General features: G+C 38.3%; 1 long non-coding RNA gene across 1 annotated transcript in view; it reads right to left on the bottom strand.

Moving 5' to 3' along the window:
• LOC143688977 (uncharacterized) overlaps positions 1 to 3,618 on the bottom strand; it is a 194,603-nt gene extending 190,985 nt beyond the window's left edge. Inside the window, exon 1 of the long non-coding RNA XR_013178426.1 lies at positions 3,512 to 3,618. This is a non-coding gene — a long non-coding RNA (uncharacterized LOC143688977). The remainder of the gene's footprint in view (positions 1 to 3,511) is intronic.
• Between the last annotated feature and the right edge of the window lie 19,909 nt (positions 3,619 to 23,527).

The following is a 23,527-nucleotide window of genomic DNA, read 5'->3' as shown; positions in this document are numbered from 1 at the left end:
ATGGCAAGGAACTAAAGTCCTCAGTCCAACAACCCGCAAGGAACTGATCCTGGCCACAACATGATCGAGCTTGGGAACAGATCATTCCAGATCATCAGCCTTCAGATGACAGCACAGCCCACCCAACACCTTGATTACAGCCTTGGACAGAGCACCTAGCCAAACTACAGATTCCTGACCCACAGGAATTCTGAGATAATAAGTGTTTGCTATTTGAAGTGTTTAAGCTTTGGGGTAATTAGCTACATGAAAATAGGTGACAAATCTAGTATTATGTTTAGGTATCAGAAACATTTTTTCATGATAAGTCTGTAAATATTTCATGAGATCCTACTATGTGCCAAGACTATGATGCGCAGGCGGGGATATAACAATATATGAACATAATCTCTTCCCTCAAGGATTTCAGAGTCTAGAGAGGGAAGTAGACGTGTTAAGAAAATTCGCAATATCCCACCCAGTGTTCTACAATTTTTGTTCAGCAACCCTATTCGAAGACATCCTGTTAGACCGTCTTCTTTGTCATTGTCACCACCATGTACCAAATTCCAGGCCACTCCTCTGCTTCCATTGAGGACCTTGATTCCTGTCCATTGGTCTCCTCCGTGTCTGTCTCTAGTGTCCTCTTAAGTGAGTTCAAATCCTACCTCATAAATTCATTCAACAGATTGTCCTTCTAGTTCACTAAATGGTCAGCAACTTGAACTAAAGGAAGGTATTTCCCCTGCTCATAAACCACATAAAGCACATTCACTGACACACAGTATTTAATTTAATGCATAGTTAATTAAATTGAGTGGAATCTTCGGCTTCCTCTATTTCCCCAACCTTCATCTCTGACATCTGCTTTACTCCAGTAATCCACTCACATTGAGCCACACTTGGTAATTTAGTATCACCCAGAAGGATACTACCTTTCAAAGACTGAATTCTGAAAATCTATTCCCAGTTCACATCCTTCTGTGATAACCATAACCATCCCTCAGTTGAAGAGACATTACTTCTTGAAGTCTTCCTCTGCCTTTATATTTCTCCTTTACAAACCAGAACCCCAAGACAAATTATTTCATCTAATGCATATCCACACCATCTAATCCTCTAACCACTTGGTCTTCAGCCAACCCTGCCCAGTCAATTTCAACCTGAGCTTAACCTATTTATTCATTTTTCACTCCTGTTCCTGAGTAGTTAAGCACTGCCATGTATTAGTTTGTTGAGCTGTGAGAATGCAATATATCAGAAATGGAACAGCCTTTAAAAAGGGAACTTAACAAGTTACAATTTTACAGTGTCAAGCCTATAAAAATATCCAAACTAAGGCATCCAGGGAAAGATGCCTTAATTCAAGAAAGGCCAATGGGTCTGGAACATCTGTCAGCTAGGAGGGCACATGGCTGCTAGACCTTGTTCCGGGTTTCATTGCTCCCAGCTTCTGATGCCAGTGGTTTCCTCTGCAAACATCTGTGGCTATTCACTTAGCTGCTCCAGGACAAAACTCTGGGTTTTGTAGCTTAGCATCTACTAGGGCCAGGGATTTCGTCTCTTCAGGTTCTGGTTGTTTTTGTGAGTCCTTGCTTAGCACCTGGGCTATTTCTGTCTCGCTCTCCAAACGTCTACATCGGCTCTACTCTCCTCTGAGCTCTCTCCAAAATGCTTCCTATTTTAAAAGACTCCAGTAAAGTAATCAAGAATCACAAGTATGTAATTTCCAACTTCAGTCCTCTCAACATTGCTCAACAATCCTTTAACTCACTCCCTTTAGACATCTCAAATCCCTCACAAAAGCTCCTGTGACTTCTGACCACCATCAGCTCTATTTGTGTCTCAGTTTCCATCAGTCTGCATATAAACCCTTTTTTTATTTCACTGAGAGAATAGCTAACAACGGTTAATAAACAGAGCACTTAGTACAGATCAGCCATGGTTCCAAGTGCTTTATGTTCAATCCTCACATCAATCCTATGAGTCGTGGAAAGGGTAAGTTATTTCTTCAAGATCACAACCCTAGAAAGTCACAATATAAGAATTTGTAGCCAGGCAATGTCGCTCTCAGCCCAGTACCTCGTCTGTCCTCTTGGTCACTACACTCTCGTCTCTCAATAAAGGCAATAAAGGCAACCAGATGGGCACATCTTCAATTTACCTTTTTTGACTTCCAAACACTGTATCTTAATCTAGTCTGCTTTCACCAACAAGCTCAGAGGCAAAAAATAATAATAATAAAGAGTTGAGTCTGAAAAGAAAATTGGGTATCTCCTCCTTGAGAAACGAGCAGAGGAAAACTGGATGAAATTAAAGACAATGAAAGAATATAAGATAATAGGAACTAATGAACAGAATCAACCAAAAGAGAGGTAGGAAATTGAGACGATGGAATGGTAGCCCATGAGAAACTCTGGGATCTCTACTGTAACTTCTTGTTGAAGAGTGCTTTGAAAATTATTGCTTTTTTCTTTCTTTGCTTTGTATATATGTTATATTATACAATAAAAAATCTTTTTTAAAAAAAGAGGTAACAGGAAAAATAAAATACCTACCAAAAAAAAAAAGAAGAAGAAGAAATGCAAGGATATTCTTTTCAGTATTCTTTGTTATACTGAAATTGTAAACAACCTAAATAACTATCAATAAATATGTTGGAGACTGCTATTACTCATGCAACCATGATTCTCCCCTTCTCCCTTACTGAAAAAGCTTGACTATTTGAGATGTCAATATGCCCTATTTAATATTATATTCCCCTTCCTTCCTTAAAGATAAGAATTGGCTATGTGTTAAGTTCTGAACAATCACATGTAAGCAGAAATTGTTAGGTGTAGCTTTTATAAAATTCCCTTGGAAAAGGAACTGACCTTGCTGACACATAATTCTTGTTCCTCACCTTCCATTTCTTTTGACCTAGAATGAAGATTTGATTGCTGAGCTCCAGCAGCCATTTGGGGACCATGAGATTACCTTGAAATGGAAAGCCTCATTCAGTATTAGAATAGAATGCTGAAAGCAGCCTAGATCCTTGAAGACATTACAGAATCATCATTCAAACCCAGAACTGTCCAACTCTCATTATGTGAGAAAGACAAAATTTCTAATGTTTTTGTATACTCTTTTTTTTTTGTCTCTGTTACTACCAGCCAAAAGCAATTCCTAGCTGACACAATGTGGAGAAATGTTTAATAAATTACAGTATATTCATACTTTAGAACGTCATAAACTCAATTTTAAAAAAATGTAGTTCTATGTGCTATCATGGAAAGTTCATAATATAACTTTTTCACAAATGATAAATAGATGTTTGTATATGTATTCAAAAGGTGGTTTGGGAAAAGAAATGCAAAAGTGATAGCAGTGATTACCTTTGAGAACTGGGAGATGGAGTAACAAAGGCAGGAATTTTTATTCTTTAATTTGTATATCTCTTCATCATTTCTATTCTTAACAACAAATATATGCTGCATTGTCATGTTATAAAAATAATGAGGCTGAAAAAAAGAGAGAGGTCATCCCTACCTACCTGGGATTTCTCTAGACAGGGTTCTGCTCCAGGGGCCCAACTGCACTGGAGACATTGCAAAGAATGCTGTGCAGTAGTCTGAAAACATCAGTGCACTGAATTGAAACAGCATCCAGAAAGTTCAGATTTGGTTTTTTTTTTTTACTTTCTAATGATTTTCTTTTGTCTTTGGAGCTTAGTTAAATATTCTAGTCAGACATAAAATACAAGTATTTAAAGCTGTTCATCAATATGCTTTTTTTTGTTTGCGTCTACACTGGGTCCTAAATCTGCATCCTTTAAATAGTTACCGATACAGAAACTTGGCAGTTGCATGCTGCAGAGCTGCCTTCCCATTGAATCACTGGTCTTTGGCATGAACACCAATGTAAACAATAGAAGAAATTTACCTGAATCAGAAAATTAATCTGAAAATCTTTGGGCTGGTAGAAAGTGCTCCTAAATCCATCCTCAATGAATTTTTGGTAAATAAAGGAAGCCATTTGAAACCTTCAGTTACATTAATGCCAAATATACAACAACTCGATTATTTGATCACAAACCAAGAGACCAATGATACTTATATGAGCTGATTTTTTCATGGGAATACCAAATACTCTCTGCGTGTCTTCACAAGAACATTTTTAAATGCTCTCTTAATATATATCAAAAGGGATGGGGAAACACCAGAGTAGAGTTCTCTCATTAAATGTCTGAATAGAGAGGGAAATGCACCTTCTTTCTTTTTTAACGTACTTTTCATAGAATCCATCCTAATAAAGGATTAATATAGAAACTAATTTGCCTTATATAGAAACCAAACATGAGATTTTAACAAAAGATATGTATTATTTCTTTCTTGCATTGTATAAAAATATAACATTAAATTTCTAGTAAGGAAAAACAAGGTGACATTTAATAACTTTACCTAGCAATATTCAGAGGTCAATAAAACTAGGTAGGTTTTATTGGAAACTCATGGGCTTTCTCCACTAGACAGAAAGAAAGGATTTCTTCTGCCAGGAGACCATTTCTATCTGCTCTGTATCAAACTAATGAGGAGAATCAGAATTTCTAGAAGAATTATGTTACTCGTTCTCTTACCTCCTTTCTGTTGGATGGAGAAATGAAGAGCATTGCTTCTTCACATCTCATTTACACACCAATGGAATTCCCTCATAAAGGAATTTAACTAGACCGAACAATAGTGACAACCCCTGGCAGACGAAGAATAGAAAAATACTTGAGAAATGATGATGCATATAACAGAGAAAAAGAGCTAGATATTTTAAACAGACGTGAAGAGAAGAAACAAGTTGTACTTCAACTTACAGTTTGTTTCTTTAGGGAAAACACTAACTCTATCAAGTGGAGGATTAATTTCTATATAATATTGAAACACTCTAGCATCTAAAATCATAGACACCAGTTCAATTGGATTTCAATGTACCTCAGCACCAATATGTATTGATTCCTCATTTATCAATTACAATAAAATATCTATTATCTGCCAGGGACATGCTAGATGCTGGTATGGATGTGGTTTTGGTTACTGTTGCCTTTTTTGCATTAATTTGGTTGACCCTCCAATAGCCCCTTATTTCCTTCTATCCTCTCAGCTCCACACTCAGTGAAGAGTAATGAATTTCCCAATCCTGAAAAAAAACTAATCCTGCAAATTAGCATAGAAGCCTGAAACCAATCCATTAATACAACAGCCACAACAAGGTTTCCCTTGCTTGAAATTAGTCTAATCATTAGACTAAAGTTCTTGCAAGGACCTAGTTTATTGGTTGAATTATGAATTTCTTTGTCTGCAAGCACACTCATATTCCTTAGAAGGACATATAAGTGGTAAATATAAGTGAACTGAGATGATGAAAAATGAGTCCTGGAGTGAATTCTGCTTGGTTGTGTGGTATTTTAATGTAATTTTTTAGTGTTTTTAGTGTTATTGCAGTGTGAGATGCCGGCTTTTCAAAGACTCTTTTTTAAAAATCACAGAACATTCCTGAACAAAAATCAGAAATCAAAATTAGAGAAACGAAAGTGACTTCTGAGAAATGATTCTTTAAGGGGGAGAGAGAATTAATAAGCTGCTAAAAACAATATGTCTAGAATGTTAGAATCAATAACTTGGTGACCCACAGTTCTAGTCACTGTAGAAGGAGGCAGAACATGCCTCCTTTTTTATTACCTTGGATTTTGGCTCTCTGTGAAAGACACTTGCCCTCCCTGAACTTCTTTCCTCTTGTTTGCTACTTCTCAGGAAACTGCTTCTAGAAAATTCCTGATATAACTCCCCCATGCCTTTTTACCTCTGCTATGCCTGGACTGCCCTTCGTGCCTTATCCAACTCTTGTGGTCAATAATATTCTCTAAGACCCCAGACAGGAGTCAAACCTCCCTCCGTTGTAAGTTCCTACTCCGTAACTCCAACTCTTTCTCCTTTTTATACTAGATTTTATTCCCTTGTTATCCCCTTTAATTTGTGAGTTCCTGATGCAGGCACCTAGTATTATTCATAACCAACTCGAGGTGTCCTACAAATGCTGTGGAAGAATGAATGGCTATTAAGCTAAAGACTGAGATACACTCCAGCTCTAGGTGCAATGGATTTCAAGTACCTAACAGAGAAAACTGTACACCTGTGATTCTAGGACTACTTAACACAACTTTTTTTTAGCCATGGCATCAGATGAGACTAACTTGGCTTTTGCGAGAAATAAGACAGAATGTGAAAAACCTGAGACCCTTGCTTGCTGCTTCTCAGTCCCTGGGAGCCCCCTGCTGTCCGGAAAAATACAAGGCACTGAAACCTCTCCCTAGGCTAAGAGGGCAGTTAGACATTTGACACATAACCTTTAAGAACTCAACTTTTACCATTTCATACCCCAAGATCATCACTATCAGCTTTTATCCTCCTTTGGAATGAGCCAAGTCTTCCTTCTAGCTTTTCAGTTTTTCTTGATGGTACTCCATGATCAAAATCACCCAAGATCAAAGAAAACTTCTCTCCTCCTTCTCCCCATCTTCTCCTCCCTTTTCTCCTCCTCCTCCTCTTCAACAGCAGCATCAACATGATTTATTGAGCTTTTGCTATATTCCAGGCACTGTGCTAAATTCTTAACATGCATTGCATACCATGTAATCCTCTCAATAATCGTACAAGGTTGTTTTCTCTCTCTCTCTCTTTTTTTTTTTTTTTTTTTGCATAGGCAGTCTCCAGGAATTGAACCCAGGTCTCCAGCACAGCAGGCAAGAATTCTGCCACGGAGCCACTGGCGCAACGCCCTATATTCATTTTAATAAGAGAAAAACTGAGGCTTAGAATGGTTAAATAACTTACCCAGGGTTTTATATCTTGCACAGGCCAAAACTGGGATTTTAAACAAGTATTCTGGTTCCAGCTGCTTCCTTCCAAGCCATTGCTGTGACATTCAGCTCGAGTCTTCCTTTTCAAGCCCACTTCTGCTATAATTCAACTCCTCATTACATCACACCTAGACTGTGATTAAAGTCAGAGCTGTCAGTGTCCCTTCCCCTCTCATTTCACTGTCTTCTGATATTTCACCATTAGGGTGCTATTAATACGGTTATTTGATTCCCTAACATTGAGGAGTTCCCTAAACTTTCTGATTTCTTAGGCTTTTGACCTTCAAAGCTTTAGGGGCACGTTTCCAGCCCAAGACAGCTCCCTGGTCCCTATTTCTCTTCATTTTTCAGTGAGTCCTAGTGTCTTAGTCTACTCTGCTGTTCTCTTCCACCACTGACAACTCCAACCCTTTTGTTCTTATTCCCCTAAAACTGGGCATAATAGGTAGAAGAGTTAATTTTGAAGACACACAGGTTTGAGTCTCTGCTGTACAACTTACTAGTTGTCTGATGTATGTTGAACAAGATTATCAACCTAATTTAATAACAGAACTGAATATTTGGAAGATTTTCTCATCCATCCAAACCAAAGCCATTATACAGATAATGAATATCTACTTTTAGGATTCCACTGTACCAGCCTCTCGATACCATCTGTGCTGGTTGGGATCTCTTATGTGCTCCCAGAAAAGCCATGTTCTTCTGATCTACTCTTGTGGGTACAGACCCATCGTTGGTGGGGCCTTTTGGAATAGGTTGTCTCCATGGAGATGTGACCCACCCAGCTCCAGGTGGATCATAATCCTTTCCCGGAGCCCTTTATGAGAGTGAGTCCAGAGACCATTTAGAGAGAGAAAACGCCCTGGGGAGAAGCAATAAGGGAACAGAGAGAGAGAGAGAGAGAGAGAGAGAGAGAGAGAGAGCGCCATTCTGAAACCATAAGCCAGGAAAGGACAGCAGATGTCGTCATGTTCCCTCTCATGTGACAGAAGAATCCTGGATGTCCGCAGCCTTTCCTCTAAGAAAGTATCCTCTTTTTGATGCCTTTGGACATTTTCACAGCCTTAGAATTGTAACTTTTAGCTTAATAAATCCTCTTTGTAAAAGCCAATCCCTGGTATATTGCATTCCAGCAGCTTTAGCAAACCAAAACAACATCTTTCCCCCAAATTTTGAAATAATACCTATCATTAATTGACTCCCTACCTTTCACCAGTCATAGCAGTCACTTGGCATCTTCTGAAGATAAGATATATGTAGAGAATAACCATTAGATAAACTCACTTAGTAAGAGCAAATACAAACAATAATAAGTTTTTTAATTTTTGAAGTATTTTACTACCAAAATGCAAGTCAGTACATATTAATTGACTATATATGGAAAAATTGTTCACTTTGCTCATATTTAACCTAACATCTTTTAGCAGATGATTTTTTTAATGAATAACACACACAGGGCGAACATTTGATTTCTTTTTTATTTTATTAGTATCTTATTTATTTTTATTTATTTACACATCTTATTTCTACAGAAGATACATTTCAATACACTTGAATATTCTGAGCAAATTTCCTCCTTCACCACCACCCCCAATTTATCTCCCACCCCCAACAGACACCAAGACAGCTCCAAATTTCCTACATTTAGCAAGGTAAAAGTGGTTTATTAGAGAGAAGGGAACAAGGATGGACAAAGACAGTCTGCGTCTTCTAAATTGCAGACTCCACACAGATTTTCCAGCTGCTGATAAAGATTTATTTGAGAGGTTAAAATTGTATACCAAACTTTCATTTTCTTATAAATGGTAAGACTGTAGAGAAAGGGGTATTGAATGAAGAAACTATTGGGCAAGGACCCAAAATACATGTAAAAACTCTGAGCTTCTTTGATACTTATTTGAAGAAATACCTTCTTGCCAAGTGACAAGCATGTTGTGTGATGGGGGATGGGGAAGAGAAGGTAGAGTTGAAAGCGCCATATTTAGGAACGAGGCTTTGAAGCTTAGTGTCAAATATGCCGAACAATATGGGCTTTGGGGATGCTGGCTAACCCGTAGGAATGCTGATTCATAAAAACCAACTAACTAAATAAAACCCACCTATTTTTAGAGAGAGGCAGCTTACGAAAGTTGACCACTTTCTACTGATGGCTCTATGATAAATAACTGGGTTCTGCAGACATACATTGGGAGAAGGCAACTGACACAGACAGAATGAGATTTCAGGATTGTATTGTAAGTTAAAAAAAAAAACAATAAAAGTAAACAGAGGCAAGGGAGTGCGAGGGTAGTTCAGTGGTAGAATTCTCGCCTGCCATACAAGAGTCCCTGAGTCGATTCCTGGCTCATGCACTTCACAAACAAACAAACAAACAAAGAAACCAACAACAACAACAAAATTCAACAAATGGTGCTGCAATAATGGGATATTCACATGGGAAAAAAAGAATGAAATGTGACCCCGCCCCATCATACAGCATACAAAAAACAAAAAAAAAAACCCCACAATATTCAATGTATAAGAGAAATTGAACAGGAGATCAAGCTTCAATTAGAGATAAGAATGAAGCCAATCAGGACAGGACTAAGGTAAATCAGAATACGGGGGTAAGGAGGACATTGTATTTTAGAAATTCGCCTTCTCTATGAGACCAAAGGATAGAGATTTATTTTCCCCAAAATCTAAATTTTCTGTAGCACATAATCAAACTCAACCAGTCTGGATATATCATTTAAACAACCCAAACACAGGGAGCCCAGAACAGGAATGTAATTCTGTAGAGCTTAATGTAATGCCCAGATACCTCCCAGATTATGTTGAGCAGATAATTTAAAAGTATTGGCAAAGTCCCTTAGAGATTGGGAGAAAAAATATGGAACTATAAAACTTTACCACCAGGGAAATTCCTGATATTGTCTCAAACATCCTGATATTGTCCCAAGACAATAGGCTAAGCCCTTAATCTTGAGGTTTACCCTTGTGAAGCATATTTATGAAATGGAGAAGCTAAGCTTAACTATAATTATGCCTGAGTAACTTTCAGAGGACTACTTTTGTTGGTCAGATGTGGCCTCTCTCTCTCTCTCTCTCTCTCTCTCTCTCTCTCTCTCTCTCTCTCTCTCTCTCTCTCTCTCTCTCTCTCTCTCTCTCTCTCTCTCTGTCTCTCTCTCTGTCTCTCTCTCAACCCAACTCTGCAAGTAAAATCATTACCCTTCCCTCTATGTGGGATATGGCATCCAGGGGTGAAAGTCTCCCTGGAAACATGGGACTTGACTCCCAGGGATGATCCCGGCCCTGGCACCATGGGATCAACAATGCCTTTCTGATCAAAGGGGGGAAATAATTGTAACAAATAAAGTATCAGGGGCTATAAGAGTTCAAATAGAGTTGAGAGGTTACTCTAGAGGCTACTCTTATGCAAGCTTTAATTAGATATTGCTAATTACCACAGTTTGCCAAACGCCAACCAAAACCATTCCAGTCAACCCTAAAGAACACCTAGAGCTTTATCTGAGATTCTTCAGAAGTTTCATGCTCTAAGATTACTTTCCAGAAACCTACAACCTCCAGATGGGTTCCTAGGCCAGATAAGTCCTGAAACTCAGAGGGGCCAATCTCTCCAGAATATCGACCAGTTCCATCCCTCCTATTCCATATTATTAACAGCCCTTTCCAACATGAAAAAGTTAGAATGGGCATAACCCAAATGTCCCTAAAGATTGGGAAAAGGATCAAGGGAGGAGGAATTATAACAGAGAACATAGGATTTAACAAATAAGTATGACTGCTGAATCATTATACTGATAATTCTTTTAGTCTCCAATGTCTTGGAGCAGCTAGAAGGAAAAACTTGAAATTGTAGAACAGTAACCCATACCAAACTCTGAAATCTGCTCTATAACTAATTATTTTGTAGTGTACTTTGAAATTTATGGCTTTTTTGCATGTGTGATATTTTTCACATAAAAAAATAAAAAGTTAAAAAAGTACAAGACAATTGTAACAATATTAATAGTGCTTTTCTTTGAATGGTAAGCATTCTTGGGCAATTTTTCTATTTTATATCTCTTTATTTTTAAAGGTTTTCTATAATGAGAACTGTTACTTCATTAAGGGGAAAACTTGCAAAAATATTAGAAATAAATTAGAATTTAAAAATTGAAGGAAAAAAAATTGAATGGAAACAACCCAGTGTCGTTTTTGCCTTTGTTGAATGTTTCTCTTGTTCACAATGGCCTTCTTGGAAAGGCATTTGTTTTCTGTTGGAAATACACACACACACACACACACACACACACACACATGCACACACACTTACTGGTTACTTCCCTAAAGTATACTGAAAATTAAAGCAATGTATTTTTAAAAAGGGGTTATGTTGGCCTGACTATAAGCCAGGGTTTGGGGGATGCTGGTGATACAAATTAATTTTAGTCCTAATTTGTGTTCTTTCCCTTTACATGAATAGCCTTTCATTTCAGAAAGAGCTTCCCGCTGGTTCAACTCATCCTTCCTCATCACTCTTAATAGTATTCTTCATGAAACGGAGACATACTGGCTGCAGCGAAGGGCAATTGAGATTTGTTGGTTTAAGCGAAGCCTAGCTGTAGTTATAAACTCAGATCTTTCTGTACATGGCAATCTCCCTACTCATTCACCTTGTATTGGATTTAGAATGTAATTTCTCTTTTTTGTTTGAGGTCCACATTTTTTTCCCACCTGTGTAATTTGTTTTTATGATTGGCAGTTTGGTTAGATTAATTGACATCATTTACATCCAAATATTTTAACATTTGCACATAACTTTATTATTTCCTGCCTTGACTTAGTACAATTTATCCATAATTAATGAAATATCCTACCTGAGCTAAATGATATTCATAGACAATTATAATAAAAGTACCAGAGAAATGAAATATATTAAGTTATTTTTAGAAAGTGAATCATGAGAACTTTCAGTCACAAAAAGCATTATTTTATTTATCCAGCCTATCCTGAATAACACTGCCAGATTCCTTTTACTACTATATATGTGACTGCTATGACCCTTAATTAACACACTAAATTATTTTTAACGGATTTTAACATCTCAAGCAGTTATTCGCAAGACAAAATTTGATTCCCTAGTCCAAGAATCATAAATATCTACTGAGAGGTACTTAATAATTAAAATGACTCCTGGAAAAATATATTTTGCTTTCAGCTTTTCTGTTCAAATAGAAATGTTCCCATTCCGGTGAAAAAAAAATTTAATATAATATAGAGTCTATTCATAATACAGCATTGTGTGAAAGGCTTACACTTAAGCTTTATGAATCATGTTTAGAGAGAGACATTATAGTAGAGGAACTTGGAGTAATGAATCACATTCTTGCTTTGTCTTTTGATAAACCAAAAGAGCCAAATTTTTGCAATAAGAAATATAACTGCCAAGCCAATCAGAATTTTCTTATCAGTGAATATGTCATCTTTTAAGAAAAAGAAGTCTAATTAGGAGACCAAACTATTAGATTTATTTTTATCCCACCTAGCTGCCCTTCAAGTAATGGAAGTGAGTGTGAGATTTTAAGAGGACCCTAAATAATACCTCTTTCTCCCTGTCTTGAGCTTAACACCTACTGAGAGACAGGAGAAGGTGGCTTGGAATTGCAGCCCCAATGATCTTCATCTAAGCATTAACTTGCCACAGGTAAAACTAAGCAATGAGCTCTCAAGGGCAGGGCATGCCTCTGGGGTCCTAAGACATTGATAAGTTTAGTCTACTTAGATTTCTTTGTATCTTCAGCTTTCTGATAAGTTAAAAAAATCTATGACATTGAGTTTATCTAGCCTTTCTTGGTTTTTAGCTGAGAGGATGGGTGTTTTGCAACTTTCTACATCCCAACTGAAAGCAAAACTCTTCTAATCAATACATTTTTAAAAGGTAAAATCGTTTAAGGGAAGAAGACAGTACGTAGATTTTTGTACAAAGTGCAAACTGTTAGGTACAACAGTGCCAGACAAGTACATCAAAATCTAAACAGAGCAAATATTATTTTATTAAATTTTGTTTGCTAAGAAGGACATTGGTCTACAGGCTTTTAATCATAAGGAAGACACAACAATTTTTTAACATGTATGCACCTAATAAGAAAACTGTTTCATTGTGTCAGAATAAAAAAGTCAGAGATAAATCCACTAAAGTGTAGGAAATTGATTTTTGACAAGTATTTGATCAACTCAATAGGAAAAAGAAAGTCATTTCAACAAATGGCACTGGAACTGAATATTCATGTGGAAAAAATATCAAACAACACCCTTATCTCACTCCATTCACAAAAATTAATTTGAGATGGATCATAGAACTAAATAAACTGCAAATAAGAATTTTCTAGTAAACAACACAAGAGGATATCTTCGAAACACAGGAATAGGCAAAGACTTCTTGCATAAGACACAAAATTCACCAACCATAAAACAAATTGACAAATTAGATTGCATCAAAATTAAACTGTTGTGTCCATCAAAAGATATCATTAAGAAAATGACTTTGCAAGCCAATAATAGAGTATCAGTATTACAATATCTGGTAAAGGACATACATCTAGAATGCAAAAAGAACTACAAATCAATAATAAAAAGACAACCCACTTTTTTTCACCAAAAATGTATATCTTAGTTAATTTATCCACAAGCATATTTAAATACAGTATCTAAGTAATCATTATAAAGCCTGTTTGTACAGTAAGCTTCACAAACTGATTTAAAATCAAGGGAAAAAAATCTACAAATACAGATATCAGAGTTTTTTAAATTCTAAATATTAAACATTAACTTAAATACCATTTGATTGGCTATCAAAACTGTGAATGTCCTCAAAATATCATGTAAAAAGTTATTACAAATATCAGCTCTGCTAAAATAATGACCTATGTTATTGAACATTTGCAAGTTTTTGATAACAGGAAAAAACAAAGATACAAATGTTTTTACAATTAACATGAAAATCTTGTCTCTTACGACATTATAATATTTAAAATCTATTTTATCTGATATGTCTATAGCTACTACTGCTTTCTTTTGGTTACAGCATGCATAGAACATCTGTTTGCATCCTTTCACTTTCCTCTTTTTTAAACATGTTTATTGTGAGATATATTTACAAAGAAGAGCAATAAATGTCAAAGTACATTGTAACAAGCAGTTACAAAACAGATTTCAGAGTTCGGTATAAGGTACTGCTCTACAATTTCTAGTTTTTCTTTCTAGCTTGTATTAGGGTTCTCTAGAGAAACAGAATCAACAGGAAATATTTGTAAATATAAAATTTATAAAACTGTCTCATGTAACCGTGGGAACGTACAGTCCAAAATCTGCAGAGCAGGCTGTGAAGCTGATGATTCTGATGGAGGATGAACTCCTCGGGAGAGGCTCACCGGCCAAAGCAGGAAGAGAGCCTGTCTCTTCTGAATCCTCATTATAAGGCTTCCAGGGATTAGATTAAGCATCACTCACTAAAGAAGACAATCCCCTTGGCTGATTACAAATGGAATCAGCTGTGGATGTAGCCTACGGTTCATAATTTAATTCTATGAAATGTCCTCATAGCAAAAAGACAGGCCAGCACTTGTACAACCAGACAAACAGGTACCACCACCTGGCCAAGTTAACACATGGACCATGACAGTCCATCCCTTGTCAACTTAGCAGCTATACTCATCACCTTAAACCATACCTAATTTCTAAATAGAAAACAATAAAACACACATTTTTTTCACATAACAATACTCAACTGTCCTGCATGTAACCAGAAACACATTAAATCTCTCCAGAATAGAGTGCAAGTCCTTGGGTAATATTCACTCTTATACTTGATATCTTACAACTTAAATAGTATAGCATAAACAAAACAGCATTACAGTCCTCATTTCTGTAACTGATTATGTGGCCATATTTCATATTTATCACTACCTTCTTCCACTACCCATTCCATGTTCCCTTTACCCTCAGCAAGCACTTCACTTCAGCAGCCATGGTTCTTTGCCTAGTCGGTGAACCAAACCTTCATTCCTGAAGTTTCAGAGCTATCGGTAGCCCTGCCTGGATGGGGTTATTGCAGTTTTCCGTTGATTTTAATCACAGGGTATGGTAGTACTAAAAGACACCCTATATTCCAGGAAAATTCTTCTTTACCTCCATTGTGTAGTTGCAATCCTATTCCCCCCTGATAGTCAGGGTCAATCACCCCAGCCAGTAATGTAATCCCCTTCTTGGCTTGTTGATCCAGGGGCATGAGTAGCCCAAAGTGACCAGGTGGCAGTCTTAGATTCCAGTTTAATGGAATCATTGTTGTTTCTCCTGGTGGAAGAACTCCCCCTTTTGGAACTAAAACCTGTAGACCAACAGAGCTCAGGGTTGCAGGGACAGGAAGAAAAATTGTCCTAGTGGATCCTTAGGGGTAAGGTGAGTAGTACCATGCCCATTTCCACCCCTTGATTACTGGACTTTTGGATCCTGGCTATGGGAGAAACAGCACCATACAGTGGACACTGATTTAGAGCATATACAGCTTCCTGGAGAACATTACCTCAGCCCTTCAAGGTATTGCCACCTAGTTGGCACCATAATTGAGTTTTCAAATGGCCATTCCACCGTCCTATCAATCCAGCAGCTTCTGGATGTTGGGGAACATGGTAAGATCAGAGAATTCCATGAGCATGTGCCCATTCTCGCACTCCATTTGCTGTGAAGTGTGTTCCCTGATCAGAAGCAATGATGTGTGGAATACCATGACGATGGATAAGGCATTCTGTAAGCCCATGGATGGTAGTTTTGGCAGAAGCTTTGTGTGCAAGGAAAGCAAACCCATATCCAGAGTATGTGTCTATTCCAGTTAGAACAAATCACTGCCCCTTCCGTGAAGAGAGTCATCCAATGTGATCAACCTGCCACCATGTAGCTGGCTGGTCACCTTGGGTAATGGTGCCAGATCGGGGGCTGAGTGTGGGTCTATGCTGCTGTCAGATTGGACACTCAGCAGTGGCTGTAGCCAAGTTAGCCTTGGTGAGTGGAAATCCATGTTGCTGAGCCCATGCATAACCTCCATCCCTACCACGATGGCCACTTTTTTCTTGAGCCCATTGGGCAATGACAGGAGTTGCTGGGGAAAGAGGCTGACTGGTATCCACAGAATGGGTCATCTTATCCACTTGATTATTCAAACCTTCCTCTGCTGAAGTCACCCTCTGATGCACATTCACATGGGACACAAATATGTTCATGTTTTTTTAGCCCACTCGGAAAGGTCTATCCATATACCTCTTTCCCAGACCTCTTTGTCACCAATTTTCCAATTTTTGGTCTTTCCAAATCCCTGACCATCCATCCAAACCATTAGCAACAGTCCATGAGTCAGTATACAAACACACCTCTGGCCAGTTCTCCTTCCAAGCAAAATGAACAACCAGGTGCACTGCTTGAAGTTATGCCCATTGGGAGGATTTTCTCTCACCATTGTCCTTCAAGGACACCCCAGAAAGGGGTTGTAGTGCTGCAGCGGTACACTTTCAGGTGGTACCTGCATATTGTGCTGAATCATCTGGAAACCAGGCCCAAGTTTTCTCTTCCTCAGTCAATTCACTGTAAGGAACTTCCCAAGAGGCCATAGCTCTGGTCTGGGAAAGAGAAGTTAATGTGGCAGGGGTGGAGACCATGGGCCACTTCTTCATGTAACTTACCTCTGCCTTCAGGACCTGCTCTGGCCCTGTCTCATTTATACCATTTCTATTTTATGATGGAGTGCTGCTGCACATGCCCAACTTTATGGCTTGGTGAGTCAGACAACACCCAGCTCATGATAGGCAACTCAGGTTTCATGGTAACTTGGTGGCCCATGGTTAAGCATTCAGTCTCTACTAAGGTCCAGTAGCAGCCAAAAGCTGTTTCTCAAAAGGAGAGTAGTCATCTGCAGCAGATGGTAAGGCTTTGCTCCAAAACCCTAAGGATATGCATTGTGATTCTCTTATAGGGGCCTGCCAAAGGTTACAAACAGCACCTCCATTTGCCACCGACACTTCTAGCACCATTGGATCTGCTGGATGATATGGTCCAAGTGGCAGAACAGTTTGTACAGCAGCCTTGACCTGTTGCAGAGCCTCCTTTTGTTCAGGTCCCCACTCTAAATTAGCAGCTTTTTGGTCACTCAATAAATGGGCCAGAGTAGCACACCCAAATGAGGAATATGTTGTCACCAAAATCCAAAGAGACCAACTAGGCATTGTGCCTCTTTTTTGGCCATAGGAGGGGCCAGACGCAGCAGCTTATCCTTCACTTAGAAGGGATATCTTGACATGCTCCACACCACTGGACACCTAGAAATCTCACTGAGGTAGAAGGCCTTTGTATTTTTGTTGGCTTTTTCTCCCATCCTCTGACACACAAATGCTGTACCAGTAAGTCTGGAGTAGTTGCTACTTCCTGCTTTCTAGATCCAATCAACATATCATCCATCTAATGGACCAGTGTGATGTCTTGTGGGAGGGAGAAATGATCAAGGTTTCTGTGGACAAGATTATGACAGGGCTGGAGAGTTGATAAACCCCTGAGGTAGGGCAGTGGAAGTATATTGCTGACCTTGCCAGCTGAAAGCAAACTTTCTGGTGGTCCTTACTAACAGCTATTGATAAAAAAGCATTTACCAGATCAATAGCTGCATGCCAGTTACCAGGGGATGTATGGATTTGCTCAAGCAATGATACTACATCTGGAAGAGTAGCTGCAAAAAAAAATTGGAGTTACCACCTGGATGAGCTTACAGTAACCTACTGTCATCCTCCAAGACCCATCCGTTTTCTGTACGGGCCAAACAGGAGAGTTGAATGGGGATGTGGTGGGAATCACCACACCTGCATCTTTCAAGTCCTTAAGACTGGCAGTAATCTTTGCAATCCCTCCAGGAATCTAGTATTGCTTCTGATTTACTATTTTGTTAGGTAGGGGCAGTTTTAGTGACTTCCACTTGGCTTTTCCCACCATAATAGCCCTCACTGCATGAGCTAGAGAGCCAATGTGGGGATTTTGCCAGCTGCTCAGTATGTCTATTCCAATTATATATTCTGGAACTGGGGAAATAACTACAGAATGGGTCCAGGGCCCCACTGGACCCACTGTGAGATGGACCTGAGCTAAGACTCAATCGATCACCTGACCTCCATAAACCCCCACTCTGACTGGTGGATGAGAGTGAAGTTTTCAGGTCCCCTGAATTAATGTCAATTCTGAAGCAGTATCTAATAATCTCAGAAATATTTGATCATTTCCTTTTCCCCAATGCACAGTCACCCCGGTAAAAGGCCACTGGTCTCCTTGGGTAAGGCATGAAGGAAGATTAACAGTATAAATTTGTGGCAGTATAGCAGGGTTCTCCCCCAAAGGGACCTGGCCTCCCTCTCATTCAAGGGACTCTGGGTCTGTAAACTGTCTCAAGTCTGGAAATTGATTAAGGGTCCATGCCTCTGTTTTTTTGTAATTCAAGCTAGACTTCTGTTCACTTGACCTTGAACTCTTTTGTTTATACAGCTCAAACAAGGATTTAGTAGACTGCACATCTATTGTATTTCTAGGTATCCCCATGATTTACTAGCCAATGCCACAAATCTCTGCGAGTCAGATTATCTTACTCCTGCTTTGAGTTTGCTGTCTATTAAAATAGCTATGTCCACCCTGTCTTTGGTGTTTAAGTGCTGCCACCTGGCTTCTGCCAACTTGGAATCTGGTCATCCCCATTGCATTTAAGGATTTCAGCTCAGTCACAACATTTCTCACAGTAATATCTGACCTACAGAGAAGTGCAACTACAGAACTATTCAGGGAAGATAGCGCGAGTCTCACAAATTTATTTCTCACTGTTCTGGTGAAAGGTACATCCTCCGGACATTCCTGGGGTGTAAGAGCAAGCTTTGAATGATAAATCCACTCTAACATTCCAATCTCTTTAAGCCTCTGGATCCCCTCATCTACATTATGCCAGGGCAGTTCTGGCATTTCAACCTCAGGTAATGACGGCCACCTTTTGATCCATGCTTCAGCCAACCATCTAAACAAATTGTTAATGCCTTTTCTAACCCCTTGAGTTATAATATTAAATGCAGAATCTTTGCTTGGTGGGCCCATATCAATAAATTCACCCTATCCAGCCTTATATTCTTCCCATCATTATCCCACTCCCTTAAAATCCATTGCCACACATAGTCCCCTGATTTCTGTCTATATAAATTGGAAAACTCACACAGTTCTTTTGAAGTATAATGCATCTCCTCATGTGTGATATTTTGCACCTCACCTTTAGGGGCTTGTTGGGACTTTAGTCTAGTTATAGGTCTAGAAGAAATGAGGGATGGTGGGGATGGGTCATGAAAAGAGAAGTATCTTCCAAGCCATTTGCTTCAGGGCATTCATTTGCGGTTTCATCTGGTGAAACAGGATTAATCACTCTAGGGCTAATTCCTTTAGGTGGAGGTTCCGTGGCCAACTCCTCAAGGCAGACTCAAGGTGGGGTGGCTATGTCCTCAGGGCAGACTATTACAGGGTTACCTAGAGAAGACTCAACATGGTCTAGGGTTTCAACCTCTCCACCAACATCATTATGAATCCATATGTCGCCATCCCATTTTTTCAGGGTCCCACTCCTCTCCAATCAATGCCCTCACTTCAATGGCAGACATCATGCAAGACTGAGATTTCAGTTAATGTTATAAAGTTGCTACTCTAACAATAAGATTCTGAGTCTGGTTTTCAGAGCTCTGAAGTCTATGGCTACAGGAAATAAGATTTTCCTTCAGGACACTCACAGAAACATCTACATCTGTCAGACAGCACTTGAACTTCTCCTGTGAAGCCTTAAGCCCATCCTTATCACTCATTAATGTATACAGTGTATCTAACAACAACTAGCCAACATCTCTATACTTACTATTTCCAGAAAACTCCGTAAAGATGTCAAAAACATTATCCCCCAGAGCCTAGCTTCTTATAAGCAAAGCATTAGAAGAATCGAATGGTGATATTTTGACTATCTTTTTTGCCAGCTCACTCCATGGATTGGGAGTGTCATTCTGATTATGAGAATCAGAGTCCTTAGTGCCTTTGAGTCCAGTCAGTTTAGAAAACCATTCATAAAAAACCATTTTTAAGATTCTGTTTCTTAAGAACCACTCCAGGTACCAAGTTATATTAGTTAAGTTTTTCTAGAGAAACAGAATCAACAGGAAATATTCATAAATATAAAATTTATACAGTGTCTCACATAACTGTGGGAGTATCAAGTCCAAAATCTGCAGGGCAGGCTGTGAAGCTGATGATTCCAATGGAGGGTCTGGACAAACACCACAAGAGAGGCTTGCCAGCCGAAGCAAGAAGACAGCCTGTCTCTTCTGAATCCTCCTTAAAGGGCTTCTAGTGCTTAGATTAAACATCACTCATTAAGGGAGGCACTCCCCTTGGCTGATTACAAATGGAATCAGCTGTGGATGTAGCCAATGTACTCATGATTTAATTCTATGAAATGTCATAATAGCAAAAGACAGGCCAGCACTTGCCCAAGCAGACCAACAGGTATCACCACCACCTGGCCAAGTTGGCCCATGAACCTGACCATGACATAGCTGCTCCAAGACACTGGGTACTAAAAGAAATATCAATATAATGATTCAGCAGTCATACTTACTTGTTAAATCCTATCTTCTCTAACTCCTCTTTCTCCTTTGATCTTTCTCCCATTTTTTAGGGGTATTTAGGCCATGCCCTTTCTAACTTTTTCGCTTGGAAAGGGCTATTGATAATATGGGATGTGGGATGGAACCAGTTGATGTTCTGGTGAGACTGGCCTCTCTGGGTTTCAGGACTTCTCTGGCCTAGGAACTTATCTAGAAGGTATAGGTTTCTGGAAAATAATCTTAGTGCATGAAACTTTTGTAGAATCTCAGATAGAGCCCTAGATGTTCTTTGGGGTTAACAGGAATGGTTTTGGTTGGGGGTTAGCAAACTGTGGCAATTAGCAATATCTAGCTGAAGTTTGCCTAAGAGTAGCCTCCAGAATAGCCTCTCAACACCATGGGAACTTTCTTAGCCACTGATACATTGTTTTGTTACATTTCTTTTCCCCCTTTTGCTCAGGAAGTGTAAGACAACCCATTTTAAAAGTGGGCAAAAACTTTAATGAATACTATATAACAGAAGATATGCAAATACCCACTAAGCACAGGAAAAGGTGCTTGGCATCATTAGCAATAGGGAAATGCAATTTTAAACCAAGTAAGATATTTTACACTCACTAGAATGCTATAATAAAAAGTTCACAACACTAAATGGTGTAAGGTTATGGGGCAGCTGGAACTTCTTGGTGGAGTATAAAATAGAACCACCACTATGGAGCGCTGTTAGGAAAGTACATAATAAGCACAACATTCCATACAGCCCAGTGAATCTACTCCTAGTTAGTTAGTTGAGAAAATGAAAACACGGGCTTGCAAAAAGATGTATTCAAAAAGAAAAAAAAAGGGGGGTGGGCCACAGAGTTCTTGCCTGTCATGCTGGAGACCTGGGTTGGATTCCCAGTGCCTGCCCATGGAAAAAGAAAAGATGTATTCAAGAATATTCATAACAGTTTTATTCATCACAGCCCAAAACTTAAAGCATCTCAAATTTCCATTAATAGGACAATTAGGTAAATTAATTGTGGTATATTCTTACTATGGGGTACTACTCAACGATTTAAAGACAAACTACTCATATATGCAAGATGTGTGTGAAGTTCAGGTACATTATGTTGAAGTAAAAAAGACAGACCCAATAAATACATATTACCTGAGTCCATTTATATGACATCCGAGAAGAAGTAAGCTAATCTATGGTGACATAAGTTAGAAAGGGGTTTCCTTTGAAAGAATAAGTACTGACCAGAAATGAGCAAGAGGGAACTTTCTCTTATTACGTGTAAATTATACTCCAATCTTTAAAATGGATTAGGCCGACATTTTCTTTCTTTTTAACCATAAACAATCCAACCTTTGTATTTTTGTTATTTGCCAAAATTTCCTGGGCATTTTGAATTTTTAAAAATGTGCACACCCTCTATTCATTATTGTCAGTCTCTTTATATAAAGATTTTATATTGAATCTATTTTAAATCACAAACAATCTGAGGCAGGCAGATAAGACATGTTTTTTTGTGTCTCTTCCTTGAGAAAGAAGAAACTTTTTCTAGAATCCATCCAGTAGATGTCATTTCATTGGCCAGAGCTGAATTATATGCCTTGTACCTGAACAAATCACTAGGAAAAGAATGGATTATCCTTAAACCATTATCCAGAAAAGCCCTGGATCTGGCAGTAGATCAGCATCCCCTGAACCACATGGCTGGGGGAGGAACACAATTGAGATTCTGTTCCAAAGGATGAAGAGAAGAATGGATGAATTGAGAGCAACCAATAGTGTCCACTACAATTGGTGTCAGCTTGCAAAGTGAATATTTATTGACTTCTTTAAGATCTATCTATCCCCCATCTCCTAAAAATATACCAAAATTAGTAGAAAGTAAGAGAAGCAGAAAATTGATCATTTACTCTTTGCCCTGGCTCCCCAAAGCTTATTATTTAATTTCATTCAGGAAATGAAAAACAATTAGAAAAAAAAATGTCTCTACCTGGACACCAATGAACATTCCCAGTGTATCAATTCCAGCAGAGAATCTGATGGTTTTAAAGATAATAAAAAGGTTTATTTTATTTTAGATTAGATTTTTATACAGATTTTTAAAACAAATCTTTGGTTTATATGTTTTTCTATTTACAAAATAATACAAATGAACCAACTAAAAATATAATAGAACAAAGATACCAACAACAGCCACAAAGACTAGTAAGTACCTAGAAATCAGCAGAATGCCCCAGGAGCTTCATATAGAACATTTATATTTTAAAAAATATGTAAAATATCATCAGAAAAATGGAAGAATATACCATGTTAATCAAGGGGACAACTCAGCATAAAAATAACATTAATTTCACCCAACTCAAGATATGAATTCAATTCAATAGCAATCAAATGTTCGACTAGGTTTTTTTAAACAGTTTTATTCACACCCCATACAATCTATCCTAAGTGTACAATTAATGACTTCTGGTATAATCGCATAGTTAGACATTCCCTGCCACAACCTATATGAGAACATTTCCATTTCTTCCACATGCAAAAAAAATCCCATAGCCCTGCCTTATATCCCTCTGTTATTGGCATTCAGCTTTGGTATAGTACCTTTGTTACAGTTAATGAAAAATGATTACAATATTACTGCTAACTATAACCCTTAGTTTGTATAATTGCATTTTTCATTATATGCCACCACATTATTAACATCTTATGACATACATTTACTCTAATTCATGTAAAAACTTTCTTAGGTTTGTTATCATCCACTCTAGGCTTTGCTAAGTTGTACAGTCCCAGTTTTTATCCTTTAGCTTTCCTTCTTGAAATACAGGACCCTAGTCTTCCTCTTTCAAACATACTCTCACTCAGCTTTGTTCATTATACTTAAAATATTGTTTTACCATCACACAGTATTGTGCCATCCATTTCTGAACATTTACAATCAACCTTATTAAGCAGTCTGCACTGCTGAAGTGT

Source organism: Tamandua tetradactyla, chromosome 6, assembly GCF_023851605.1.
Source record: "Tamandua tetradactyla isolate mTamTet1 chromosome 6, mTamTet1.pri, whole genome shotgun sequence".
In the NCBI taxonomy this organism is placed as follows: Eukaryota; Metazoa; Chordata; class Mammalia; order Pilosa; family Myrmecophagidae; genus Tamandua; species Tamandua tetradactyla.
Note: the sequence above shows the minus strand (reverse complement) of the source record. Positions and strands in the feature narration are given on the sequence as shown.